This window comes from Euphorbia lathyris, chromosome 3, assembly GCF_963576675.1.
Source record: "Euphorbia lathyris chromosome 3, ddEupLath1.1, whole genome shotgun sequence".
Taxonomy (NCBI): domain Eukaryota; kingdom Viridiplantae; phylum Streptophyta; class Magnoliopsida; order Malpighiales; family Euphorbiaceae; genus Euphorbia; species Euphorbia lathyris.
Genome location: NC_088912.1, coordinates 59,646,974 through 59,662,288, shown reverse-complemented (window position 1 = coordinate 59,662,288; position 15,315 = coordinate 59,646,974).

The window sequence follows — 15,315 nt, the reverse complement described above, 5'->3', positions numbered from 1 at the left end:
CTACTTTTAGTATAGTTTTGAAAGTTTCGGTTCATGTGCGTAGTTTTTGTTCGTGCACAGAACTAGAAATTCGGGAATTCAACCGAAATCACTAGATCCTTAATTTGAGAAAATGCTAAAAAAACATATATATATATATATATATATATATATATTCAAAGTTGGGGATACAGTTCTATTGTTTCCAGGTAAGCTCAGGTCTAGATGGAATGGAGCGTATGTGGTTATTAAAACATTTGATTATGGAGCTTTAGAGTTAGAAAATTCCAAAGGCGATCGATTTAAGGTTAACGGTAATCGATGCAAAATTTATCACGAAGGAGCTCCAATTCAAGCAATTGAATTCGTGGACGAATTCTATGAAAATTAATTTATTTAGTTTTCATATTTTTAATTTTTAGTTTTTCTTATCTTTTGTTCATAATTTTTATTTTTATTTCTTTTTAAATTAATCTATTTTTATTTTCAATTTTAGTTTAATTTATTTTTTATTTTTGAATTTGTGTACAAATAAGTATTTGTAAAATAAAATTCTAATCTAGTCATGTTTTGAAATATTTCATAAAGTATTAAGTGATTTTGAAAAAATATATATTTAGAAATCTCTGTGGAGATTCTAGAAATCTCAGTTGAGATTCTCCTTGTTTTAGAATTAGGGAATTCTCAATAGAGATTCTAGAAATCTCAGTTGAGATTTTCAGTATTTTTACACTTCGAAATAAATGTAGAGATTCCAAAAATCTCAGTTGAGATTTTCAGTCAGTTTTGTCCAAAAGGTATCAGTTAGACATAACTTTTAATTTTCAATAGACACAATTTTTCACTTGAGTAACCTATATATTCCTGTAGATTCAGAATTCTTTTATTTCACTTCATCTCTTTCAGAATTCTAAATTTCTTTCTTCATTTCTAAAAGTTACAAACACAATTTTATTCACAAACATGACTACCTCTCTGAAAAATGCTAGGAAAAATACTTCTGCTCGTAGCAAGCGTGTTGATATCTCTTCACGCTATGGAGCATGGTTTCCCATTGTTGTCCTAAGATTAGACTCTAGCAAGTGCACTAGATACAAGTAATAAAGTGATAAGTTAAGTATCGTCTCCACAGGGATTGAGTTTCAAATGCATATCAGAAATTGTTGCTAAACAGCGTGTGTGTGTCAAACAAGCTTTCTTCTTTTAAGTTGATTGTGTGATGTTGGTTTAGTAAGATGTAAGAGGGCTGATGCAGTAAGAAATGAGATAGCTTTGTAATGATTTAGAGAATAGAACAGGCTCGACACGGCCGAACAGGTTGTGCTTCATCTTACAACATTCACATGAAATAGAAGATAATGCCAATGAAGCCAAAGTATCAGTTTTGAAGTGAGTTTGATTCAACTATCGTGTGTTCTCAAACTCCTAAGACTTACTAGCACCTTTAGCGTCCTAAAGATACGTTCTTTCTAGCATTAAGAACAAAACTGCATTTCTGGTTAAGAAAACCCTTGACACAACCATCTAACTTGTCAGCTTCGAGGTTGGGAGATTAATAGAGATATCAGTGAAGATGAAAGCAGTGTCCTATCATCCATCTAACACATAAATAAATGCCTAGGCATGAAAGTTAAATCCTCATTAATCACAACATTGGCGAAATACTAACTATTCATTAAAAATGATTGTAAAACTTACATAACCGGGTCGGCCTGGCCGTGCCCATTCAAAATGGACTACTCACTCATATCGAGCAGTGAGCAGTCGGTAGTTCTTGATACAGCTCGAGACTCCATGGGAGCTCTTCCTTTCTTTCTTTCTACAACTAGTCTACTTGTCTAAAAATTACTAAAAATCCGAACTCTCTATCTTTCCTTTGCTTAACCTACTTAAAGAGAAAGACAAGGGCAAAATCGGTACAACTTTCGTACCCTTCCATCAAAATAAGTCAACTAAACACTACAACCGAAATAAAAATGAAATGATTAAAATCCATTGACCCTTGAACACTCAAGGGGTTGATACTTCATGTCATCTTGCTACTTTTAGAAATCCCATCGCAACACACTTTCACCTGCCGCTCTGCCTCTGCCTCTGCCACCACTGATCTGTCACTGTCCGTCATTGGATAATCCGGTGTTTGACCGCTGGATACAAGAAAGGTTCCACTCCTCTTTGGCATTAGCGAAACAAGCTGTTTCCAGCGAGTTTAGCATTTCTCTTTGCTTATCTGTATAAGGACAATAATTAGCCCTCATTCTTCACCAAATGATATAAAAATACCAAAATTCCCTTATAAATACTATGTTAAACTTAGTCAATTTCATGCCTAACACCCATCTACAATGAAGATGAGGGAATACGATATTTGAAGTTTAGATATGCACAGTTTTGTGGAATGTTGTATATGGACGAGTTCCTGAATGAAGAACTCGGGATCAGCAATGATATGAATCGCTATCTGACAAACTTAGGATGGACCAAGTTTGCATCAATGAAGTTTCCTATTATTGGAAATTGGATACTAGAGTTTCTGTCTACTGTTCGTTTCGTCAACAAGAGGCGTGTTCATCTCAGTTTTCATTGTGAGGGTAAGATATTCACTTTTGGATATCCTGAACTTTATGCTTGGTTTGGTTTTCCACCACGGGACACTACTCAACACCATCCTGGTAGAGATATGACTTCTACAGATATATGGAGAATGTTGACGGGAGTTTGGAGATTCAATCCAAGTCTTGCCTACAACAAATCAATAAATTCTAACTCCATGATGTATCTTCACAAATTTCTCTGTCATAGTTTGTTTGGTCAAGTCAGAAGCAGTGTCGTCCAAGATACAGATTTGTATGTGTTAGGAGATATTTTCCAAGGCAACATAGTTAATTCCTCAAAGATTTTAATGGAGGGATTAGTTGCCGCTTCACATTCGAAGAACCAGAAAATAGGGTTTGGGAATATCATATGTGGAATAATTCTGGGTACCAAAGGATCAGTTTCTGTTCCTTGGACTAATAAAGAGCCTTTTCCCATACTTGATTACGAGTTCTGGGAAAGTGAGGGAATCGTAAAACGAGTTTTTCGTGTCGGTCCATAGTTTCTTTCTCTCAAAGAAAGAGAAGTTTTTGTTCAAGAACAATTAAAAAGGGCCAGAATAAGACGTATTCCAATTCACAGTGATACTGTTTAAATTTATAATGTTTGATTGTAAATTCTGTACATATGATTGATAAGTAATTAACAGGTCATTATGATTAATAAAGTGCATTAATTCTTTCATTAATTTCTTATTTATTAAGGCAAAACCTTTGGTTTTCCTTCAATTTAATGTTTCAGTTTTGTTTCAGGAATTAAAACTTAACATTAATGTTATTTAATTACAAAAGGAGTTGAATTAATCATGTTGATATTGTAAAAAATATCCAATTTTAGCCAGCAGTTTCGGAATCTCGGTTGAGATTCTGAAATCTCAGTTGCACCAGCAAAAGAACCAAATTTTCAGGAGCAATCAGTCTCCTATCAGGCTTGCTGTCGCGGCTGAGATTTTGAGAATCTCAGTCGCGACACGCGACCTGTATGACGGGATTGGGGCTGATTTTTGCATTATTTCCCATTCCTACTCCAATTAAATACCTATTCATCTATCCTAATCAATACCTATTACTTACACCTATATACATCACCTCTATTTTACACCAATCAATCATCTTTTACTCTTCCCAAAACCAAGATTCACTCACCTTCCCAATATATCTTTACCATATTCATCTCCTTCTTCCCTAAACCACAAACATTATCTTACTCCACCATTACCTAATTTCTTTCATCTCTTTCAAATCACACAAAAATGCCTAGACAAAAGAGAGTTGCTAACAAAACCAAAGCAACTGAAGCCAATAGCTTACGAGTTCATTATGGAGCACCGTTCGATATTGAGACTTTTATAAATACAATAAATTTACATTGAAATCATGCTAATTATATTCATTTAGAGTACTTTTACGTCTTTATATACTTCTTTGATGCAAGGTACTTAATTATTTGGTTAAATCCAAATAGGAGCTAAAACGGGGCAAAAACGAGGGAAAAACCTAAGTTACGTGCCAAAAATTCATGTTAATCAGAAGACCGATTCAAGGAGATGAGAAGCAGCCGAGAGACGGGGGAAAACATCCCTATCGCGACTGAGATTCTCAAAATCTCAGTCGCGACACGCTAATCTCAGTCACCGAAATTCGACTTTTGTCAGCCTTCTCCAATGCCCCGTGTCGCGACTGAGATTCTCAAAATCTCAGTTGAGACAGCGAAGAATTCTGCACAGCTTTCATATGTCAAAAATCCAAAAAACACATCTGTTCGTTTGGATAAAAGCGACCCTTCACCAACGGACACGACCCTTCAATTACAACCATTCACCAACTATAAATAAGTGATTCATTTCAGAATTCAAGAGTTGGTTGAGTTGTTTGTTATGGAAAGAGAGTAGATATTATGTTGAAGAAACTCTGACTCAGAAAAGAGTCAAATTAGTTTTCAATTCTGTAAAAGCAAACTTGTTGTACACAAGTTGTTCTTAGATTAGTTATAAACACAGTAGTGATTAGTTTAGTTTTAAAGATTGTTCAAAGACAAAATCTCATTCTGGTAGTGGACCTAGCGGTCTCTATTCCGAAGATTCAGCGAGAAGAACTAACGGCTGAAGCGCAAAAGGGTCAGACAAACCTACGGAGTTTGAGGGAAAGATTGACAACCCGGATCTCAAAGTTTTCGTCAAAATGATATCCATGTTTCTTCCTCTCTGTTAACTTGTGAAGATTCACAATTCATTAATAATACATTTATCTTATTCAATATATTCTTTCTGTTGTTATTTTGATGTTATTCTGACAAAATGATTTTCAAAGTAATAAACTGGTGTTTTCATTAAAACGTTTGACACAATTATATTTATAAGGAAACTTTGTTGAACACTTGAAAGAATTAGTTTTTATGGATGATATAATCGTTAGCGCGGCTTATTGGATATAAAATACTAATTTGATTAAGGTAGAAATCTGCTCCGATCCAGAGAGATTTCTACGGTTCAAAGCACATTAATTGCGTAAATTCATGAATTGTTACATGTTTATAGACTTACCAAAGTTATATTTGCTTTCTTTGCTTAATGCGAATAAGTTTTATACACTTTTTATTCTAAACACGAAAGTTTCTGTCTTGTAATCATATCTCAAGACAGAATTGTTCTCTAAAGTTCAACATATAACTCTCATCTAATCCTAACCAATACAAACCAATACAATTAATTAAACGATTTCCTTAAGTTAAACCTAAAGTCGAGAATAAAACTGAATTAAAATAAGTTTTAGTTAAAAAGCGTTCCCTGTGGGTTCGATATCTTTTATTACTACAAGCGTATACCATGCACTTGCGGAAATCGCTCAACAGTAGGACACGCAGGTCCTATTTTCAAAAAATACCAAAAGACTAAATAGAGGGTCCAAATATGTCCATAACTCCAAACATGCAAAGACTCAATTAAATAAACTTAATTGGTTGATTACATAAACTGTTTATGTAATATTTTAGTTAATCAAATTAACCCTTAAATTAATTTTACTATCAATTTAGTCCTCTAATTAACTTTACTATCAAATTAACCTTTAATTAAATTTTGTATCATTTATATTTTATTCTAATTAAAATATATCAAATATAAACTTAATTAGATACTCAAAATATAACTGTACAAAACATTAATTATTTGTGTTCAATTATTTTGCCAAAATTATTTAACGTGTTTAATTCAACCGTATCACATACAAATAATTAAACATCAAATAACTTTGCAAAAGCAATTCCAAAACACAAAACTTTTAAGACGAGAGATTATAAATTATCGTGTTTAATCATTTTACCAAAACCGTTTAACGTGATTAACTAATACATCAAACATGATTATTAAGCACAAAGACCGGTTTGCAAAATCAAATTAAAACACACATAACTGCCATATCCTTTTATTAATTATAACAATTATGTATTAATAAACTTATATGGGCTGATTCGTTGTTCCTAAATTTTAATTTTGTATCAATGAAATAGTTCGTCTAATTAACCATATCAAACTATCTTTAATTAGACAACTCTATTCAGTCTATACAATTTTAAAATAGACAACAATTAAATTATGTGGATCAATTAATTCTATATATATATATAAAATTTAGTTTCTGGAAAAATAAAATATTTCTGAAAAATTAGAGAACCAAATAAACGTGACGGGGACGAAAACCAGGTTCGTCCCCGTCGCGGATCGCATCCGCGACGAAGGGTGGTGTTGCTGCCAAAAGGCAGCAACATCAGGCAACCTCCATACATGTGAGGTTGCGCAAACAGTAGTATCACATACCTTTTTAAAAAAAAATTAAAACTAATTTTGATTATGAATATATATATATATATATATATATATATATATATATATAACTATTTTATATTTATATATAATCTTTTCTAAATATACATCAATAATTAATCGATTCTAACCGTTTCGCTTAAATCGTTAACTAAATCAAATTTTCAAAGATTAATAACTCTTTTAACGATTCAAACGGTTAAACCCTTAATCCACAAAACACATATATCTCATATACAACCATCGTTTTAATCAACCGTTTAATTCTACAAACCCTTTGTTAATTAACCGAATCATAAAACATATTAATCTCGTCTTAACCGTTTAATATTTTCAATCAAATTAAAAACTCCATTTATCTTTAGATTAATTAACTAAATCAAGTTTATTAATTAACCTAACAATAATCTATTCAATCTGATTGAAAACCCTTTTATTTACATATATGAAATAACAGATTAACATAGGCTCTGATACCAATGAAAGAAAATAGACAAGCCTAGGCGCAGCGGAATAATAAAATTTTATCTATTTTATCTATTTCCCTTTTCCAAGATCTATTAATTGTTATTTCATATAAAGAGGGATAGAATGAAATACGTTTTCTGAAGAACTATCTACAGTTGCAAACGAAGTGCCCACAAATCTTAATCCGTGTATCACGAACATCAAAAGAAAACAACACAGAAAAGAATAACTAATCAGTAATCAACCTTAATAATAGCAATCGCAATGATTGCCTCTAACAGAAATCGATACGAGATCAAAGAGAGAGTAAGAAAGATTGTAATTAGCCGAGACGGTTTCGGAACGGTTCCTCTTCCTCTTCAATTGTGTGTTGGTCGAAATATTGGGGTTAGGGAGTCTATTTATAGACTTCTCAAAACCCTAATCTCAGTTGTGTTAGGTGATTAATTAATTAGAATCTTATTCAGAATAGGATTACTAATTAGATAATTAAATAAACACTTTAATATTATCTAGATATAATTAGTTATTATTTAGATTTCTTATCTAAATAATAACTAATTATATCTAGATAATATTATTAATCAAATTAATAATTTAATTATTGTTAGGGATAATTAATTAGAGTTTCAATCACATAAAAACTTCTAATTAATATTATCAGATAATCCTTTAATTTAATTCACAACCATAATCAAATTATAATTATTAATCAAATTAATTTATCCCTAATTAATCTATAAATTTCGGCCCATATATACAGTGTCTCACTAATTACATTTTCTTCATCCGATTCCAAGTCCCATATGCGACCCATTAGGTTCTTTATTGCCACTAGCCGTATATATCCTTTGAAATTATTCATCACGATTAATTCCAACATATATATAACGGAATACCGTCGCGAGTTGTTACTAGCAGAACCTATGATATTCCCCCAGAGCAATTAAGAAGTCAGGTTGATAACTGATGCTAACCTTTCTGCATTAGGTACAGTATAATACGATCCTTCATCAACTATATCCTGTTGGTCAATTCCTTATAACCATGGAACGTGTCAATGTTACATATAACGAAGAGTCTGTTTTACTTGTACAGGTTGAATTCACTCTGAAAAATAAGTTAAGTGAAATATCCATTTCTACTCTTAACTCTATCACCTTGCAAGGATTTCAGTTAATTCACCACAAGCGGCCATTTGGATATATCTCCCACTTATCGGCAGTGACGAATGCTCAATCTGACATTAACTATTCTGCAATTACTTTGTGTGATACCCAACCCTGCTCTCACACACCCCAGGCTCTCACCTATTGGATCGTGCTCGCACAGAATCAAAGTACCAGACTCCATAATCCAGAATCACTAATTAACGAATGTTTGAGTCTGAGGATTAGTTATACCTACTAATACCAATGAGATGAACAATTGACACATTAGATAAATCAATCCATATTGTTATCTCAAGTCGAGTCCCAATCCTAATGAACTCCTTCACCAGATCCATGTAACTGTCTAGATATCTGAATATCTAAAGCTTGTGAGATCAGCTTTCTGTCTCGACAGAAAACACTGTTACATGCAAGTCTCAACAGCAATATGCCAACCCCTATAACATATTACTTGACTTGGGTTAACTTTAAGTTTATTGATCTTATTATAAAGTATAGTGTCACTTCATGCTTGTATGAACACTCTATAACTGTTTAAACAAGCTTAGGATTACTTTCTTTATGAAAGATTTGTGCCTTTATATATATAGTTACATTTTAATGCTATATATCTGATTAAACAAATGACTAAATAAAAAATTTATTCATTAATATTTATATCCTAAAACAATTGTCTTTAGGACACTAAACTCCAACACCTTGGTGTTGACTTTTTTTATTCTCTTGGGCTTGACTTTGATACGTCCCGAATATATAGTGTTTTCAACATAGTTTAACCCCATTTTATATGCTTGTTTAGCCTCTATTTCTTAGTTTATGGTATGTTTTATCTATTTATCGTCTAACGAGTGTTTTGAGCTGTTTCAGGGGTAAATGCACGAGAAACGGAGCAATACGGAGCAAAAAATGATCTTCCACCACCTGCTCGGCGAGCAAGCTATGGTTGCTCAGCGAGCACCATGGGGCAGTCGACATCTCCACCTCATCAGGCACTCAGCACATTGACCAAATGAATTTGGGACTCCTGCTCGGCGAGCAAGGGCATTTGTGCTCGGCGAGCAACGACTAGAGATGAATTTGGCCCAGAATTCGTGGGCTGGAATCCCTACCCGAATCAATTTGTAACACTCAAAATTCGACGGGAATACCTAAACTGACTAGGAGGCCACCTCGTGCACTATAAATAGGGGTGAAAAACTATATTGAAGGGCACTTATTATTCACCATGTAGTCAATTACATTAGCTTGTTTTTAGATTAGGTTTAATGTTATTTCTAGCTTTTTAGATTAGTTTGAATTCTGTAATTTCATTTTATCACAGTTGACGGTAGAAGAACTTCATCTTCTATTATATAATCGGAATCGACAGAATGGGTTTTAGATTTCTCTCTTTCCCTCTCATCTTTTACTTTATAATTAATTGAAGATGTATGCCATTATTCCTATTATCCTATTGCTATGATTAGTTTGTCTATAAACTGACCCCCATCCAATTTGGGATGAGGATGAAATTGATTATATGAATATGTATGATTAGGGAACTAGGGCCTTTGATTGATCAGTTTATGCATGCTTAAGTCTTGAAATTGTCAAGAATAGGATTATTGCTAGAATGAGACTCGATGACGATCAACTAGCCTGCTTTGTATATATGATTGTGCCTAATGCCTATAAACCTGACAAAGATAGGATTATAGATAGATAAGAACCTAACCACGAAATTATCTATGCTGAACCTGTGTAAACCCGACCTCGCTAGTGACCACTAAGAGTGCGGCTTCTTGGCTGGGCTACGGCTTTAGCCTTAGTTGCCAAAGAACCTAATGCTTTGCATGACCTAGGGTATATGCCTAATCAAGCCGTCACCCGAATGCATGTGAATAGGTTAGATAAATCTTGATCACATTTGTCTTTCTCATTAGGGTAATTACCGTCAATCACTGGTAAAACATAAATCTGAACTCTCTAAACCCATACATAGGATTTAATCAAAGGATTCCTCATCCTAGATTGTTCCATCCGTTAATTCACCTTCTATCATGTTAATTGTTCGCTTTATTTTGTTATGTTATCGCTTTCAATTCATTTATTTAGTTATCAAAAACCCAAATCTTTATTCAACCCTCTAAATAGTTAGACCAGCATAGGTAGATTTACTAATTATAATAAATAGTCTTTGTGGTTCGATCTCGTGCTTAGCACAATATTACTTGTTGCGATAGGATACACTTGTCCTATTAACTGCTATATATTTTACGAGCATCAAGTTTTTGGCACCGTTGCCGGGGACTATGCACGAGTGTACGTACTAGTGTTGGGAAGACTGAAGAGTTTCCTATTACGATTGGAGTGCATCAAGGTTCCGCACTAAGTCCATTTCTTTTTGCCATCGTTATGGATGAACTAACAAGTTCACTTCAAGATGGTATACCATGGTGCATGCTGTTTGCAGATGATATTGTGTTGGTTGATGAGACGAAAGAAGGAGTGGAGAGGAAGTTGGAACTATGGAGACAAACTCTAGAATCTAGAGGCTTTAAGTTGAGTCGAAGTAAGACAGAATATTTGGAGTGTAAGTTTAGCGGCCATAGGAGTAGGGAGGCAGGGACAATCACCCTAGATGGGAGAGTTGTTCAGGCCTCGGATTGCTTCCGGTATTTAGGATCTATTATTCAAACGGATGGAGATGTAGATGGAGATGTTGCTCATAGGATTAAAGCTGGTTGGTCGAAGTGGAAGAGTGCTGCGTGTTTCCTTTGTGATCCCGGAATGCCTAATAGATTGAAGGGAAAATTCTACCGGACGGCAATTAGACCAGCATTGTTATATGGTACGGAGTGTTGGGCAGTGAAACACTGCCACATCCATAAGATGTCGGTGGCGGAGATGCGTATGTTGAGATGGATGTGTGGTCATACGAGAAAGGATCGGGTGCGTAATGAAATAATTAGGACAAAAGTAGGGGTCACATCTATTGAGAATAAAATGAGAGAAAACCGACTAAGGTGGTTTGGCCATGTGAGACGTAGAGCGCTTGATGCGCCGGTTAGGAGAACCGAAGAGTGACAAAGGGATGTAGTGGTGAGGGGTAGGGGAAGACCTAAGCAAACTTGGAGGAGGGTGATCTAGAGTGATATGAGTTTATTGGGAATTGAGGAAAATATGGTAGTGGATAGGACGGAGTGGAGGGAGCGAATTTGTGTCTCTGACACGACTTAATTTCACGGTTTTATAGGATGGTTCATGTTAGCCGACCCCGAATCATTTCGGGACTAAGGCTTTGTTGTTGTTGTTGTTGCCGGGGACTATTTCGATTATAATCTATGTAAATTGAATAGGTTGAAATAATTATTTAGATTTGTATATATTTTTCGTATTTTAATCGTTTGATTTTGTTGCTTCTCCCATCGTATTTCAGGATATAAAGGCTCCCGACGCACAAAGGTCATAAAGGTGCAACAATACACCTACTCATCGAGTACATTTTCCCTTGCTCATCGAGTAGCTCTCCTAGTTCGATGCCCAATAGCGAAACGACAGCGTTGTCGAAATGCCCAGCCGAAAGTAACATGTTGCTCAGCAAGCAATCCTATTTCTGCTCGTCGAGCACTATCAGTTAAAAAGGCGAAATTAACAAATTCAGCAGATTCAGTCAGTCGAACTTTCAAGCTTCCAAACCTCCTAAAAACCCTTCCCCTTCAAATTCCACTGTAAAAATCATCCTTTCCCCTACAAATACACTTTGATTCATCCTCACTCCTCCATTGCCACATCAATTCGAAGTTCTAGGGTTAGGTTTTTCCAAAATCCCCAAATCCACTAACTTAGGAAAACCTAGATCATCATGTCCGAGGGAGACGATTACGCACAGCCAGCGGCAAGGGGAGGAAGGAGGAAGCATGCTTCGGTCGTGAATCCCATGAGGCGTGCATAAAGGGGAGCTCCACCTGTGTACCTCACGACACATCCGTGTGCCTTATCAGTTGAGTATCACTTCCCTTTCCTCCTAGAATCGGAGGCAGAAGGTAAGAGGTTCCAATTGCCATCTGGTAAGACAGTATCTACAACACGATACTTTGATTTTTCTTTGTTGGAGAAATTAGGCTTGCATGATAGTATTCAAGAAATTACTGAAACTGTTGGCTGGTTTGATTTGCTGAATTTAGAACTAGACACCTACTCGTCTCTAGTCCGAGAATTCTTTACTTCTTTCACTTACAATGTTGATGAGGGAGTTAGTTCCATTAAATTCCGTTTGTTTAACAATTCACACACTGTCGCTGAAGCTTTATTTTGTGAATTGTTCGGGCTTGACACTGAGGGAATTAGTGATTGGTTGGAAGATGTGTCTGCTAAGTCTTTCTGGTTTGAAATGTCTAGTAGCGTTGAGGCAGAGTCTAAAAGTCTCAAAAATAAATTCATCAAAGACCCTGTCCTCCGTCTGATGCATAAATTCATCTGCTATTCTATTGCTGGCAAAGATGACAGTGATAAAATAACAAATGTTGAGCTGTTACTTCTTTATTGCTTGTATGAAGGAATTTATGTAAACTTGCCTAGGGTCATGTTTTCCACCATGAATGAGGTGGTGGCTAAACAAAGATCGAAGTTAGGATTTGGTCACTTTATCACTCGATTTGCCCAACATTTTGGTTATTCATCTAGGCTAACCGATCTTATCTCCAATGGTTCTCTAACTATGGATTTTAATTTTATGATTAAATCTAACATTATGAGCAAAGATTGGATTCTTTATACAGAAAGCGACGATCCTCCAGAAGTCAATAGACAAAAGGCAGCAGCAAGAAGAGGAGAGTCAGACACCAGTCCTTCATCCTCAACCGCACCACAAGGAATAAGCATGGCTCAGTTTGAGGCACTAATGGCCTCCAATGCCCGAATTGAGGCATCAAATGCTAGGATTGAGGAGCAGAATGCACGAATAGAAACCAGACTTACTCATGCCACCTCTCACCACCAGCGAAACAGTGAACAGATAGCAAGTCTTTCTCGTGACTTGCAAGGTATGCGTGTAGAGGCCTTAGAGCAGAAACAAAAGGTGGATCGCTTTATTGACTATTCCGCCCATACACACGGGTGGGATTGGCACGATTGAGGGAGTTCTTCTATCCTTATCTCTTGTCATTTATTTTACACTTTACTTTCATGCATTTTTGGAAGTAAATACATGCTCAAAGTGTGGGGAGGGATACGGATAGAAACAAGCTTTTATATCCTGCAATTTTAATTTTCTAGTTTAGTTTTTTTTAATTTACTGTTTTCTAGTCTAGCTTTTCTTGCTTTCTAGTATAAACTTGTTTGTTTGTTTTTAGTCTTGAGTTACAACAACTTGCCTCCGCTTTTGAACTTATAGCTTCGTCTCTGAAATTGTTGAAAGATTGAAGTGATTTTGAATTGATGTTTTGAGTTACATGTGATAGTTGATAGGGTGAAATTTCATAAATTGACAGTCTATTATCTGAATAAGTGCTTAGCAAACAAAAGGTCGAACATTTAGGAACTTTGAACATGGACTTATTGGATTTAAGAAGTATAAATTGTATGCATTGTCAATATTGATCAATTTGATTGTTGGGAATCACTTATGAACAAAATGCCATATTTTGCGAGATTTTTGAGCCTTACATTAGAGCACCAAAAACAGAAAATACTTGCTCAATTTGTTCTTTCTGAGAGTCATACTTGCATTGTGATATTAATTGTCTTGTTCCACACTTGAATCAAAGCCACAAGCGTCTAATTAGGAGATAAAATGATAAAAGGCACCTAGGCCTAGCCCCTTGTGTTACATACCATTTCTTTGTTTTGGCCAAAAACCCTATTTACATTGCATTTAGTATAGCCCCTTTGAAGCCCATCATTCATCTGTTTCTTTCATATAGCCACATTACAAGCCCCGAGCCTTCGTAAATACCCTTGACACCTATGGAATTATTCTACCCTATGTACATAAAAATACCCTAGTGTGTAATCATCCAATTGTTGTTTGTACTCAAAACCAAAAATAGACCCAATCTGCCCAGAAAGTACAGAAAATCTGTTGATACAGCAGCTACTCGTCGAGCAGCTACTGGTGTGCTCTTCAAGCACTATCAGCCAACAGAAAATAAGAGTTAGTAATCCAAAAGAAAAAAATCAGAGTTAGTAAGCTAAAAGAAAAAGAAAAGTGATAACTCTGTACCCGAATCAAAGCTCACATGAGCCATTTGCCGAAAAAAAAAGCAAAAGAATCAGAAAATATCAATTCTTTTCACCATCACTCGAAACACACTAGTTATCCCAAAGATTGTGCATAGGATTAGAATAAATTCCATTCTAGCCCATTACTCCCCATCCATACCTTTCCTCAACCTACATTACAACCCTTGTAAAGACCTTTTTTATTAAATCCTCGATTAGATTAGCAAGTGGTGGCGATTTACGGAACTAAATGACATCTCTCAATTTTATTGCAATGTTTGTATGTGTGTGTAAACACTTTAACCTTGAGTGAAAAAAGATAATGGCTATACAAAAATAGAAAATCCAAAAGCCTTGAGAGATCACCTTGTGAGGTTCTACAGTGGTTCACACTTTCAATATTAGGATTTATTGTACAGTGTAATACTCTTTGAGAAAATTGGAGCGTAAAGACCAAGTTCGACCACGTCCTAAATTGTCTATCATTTTTTTGCTTTGCACGAATAAGGATGGTAGAATGTCAAGTGAAATTAATCCTTTCATTTAATCACAGTAGCTTAATTGTCTGATATTTGATTTTGTCTTGATCCGGAGACTTGCTTGAGGACAAGCAAGGTTTAAAGTGGGGGGAGTTGATACGTCCCGAATATATAGTGTTTTCAATATAGTTTAACACCATTTTATATGCTTGTTTAGCCTCTATTGCTTAGTTTATGGTATGTTTTATCTATTTATCGTCTAATGAGTGTTTTGAGCTATTTCAGGGGTAAATGCACGAGAAACGGAGCAATACGGAGCAAAAAGGGATCTTCCACCACCTGCTCGGCAAGCAAGCTATGGTGTGCTCGGCGAGCACCATGGGGCAGTCGACAGCTCCACCTCATCAGGCACTCAGCGCATTGACCAAACGAATTTGGGACTCCTGCTCGGCGAGCAACGACTAGAGATGAATTTGGGCCGGAATTCGTGGGCCGGAATCCCTACCCGAATCAATTTTTAACACTCAAAATTCGACGGGAATACCTAAACTGACTAGGAGGCGACCTCGTGCACTATAAATAGGGGCGAAAAACTATATTG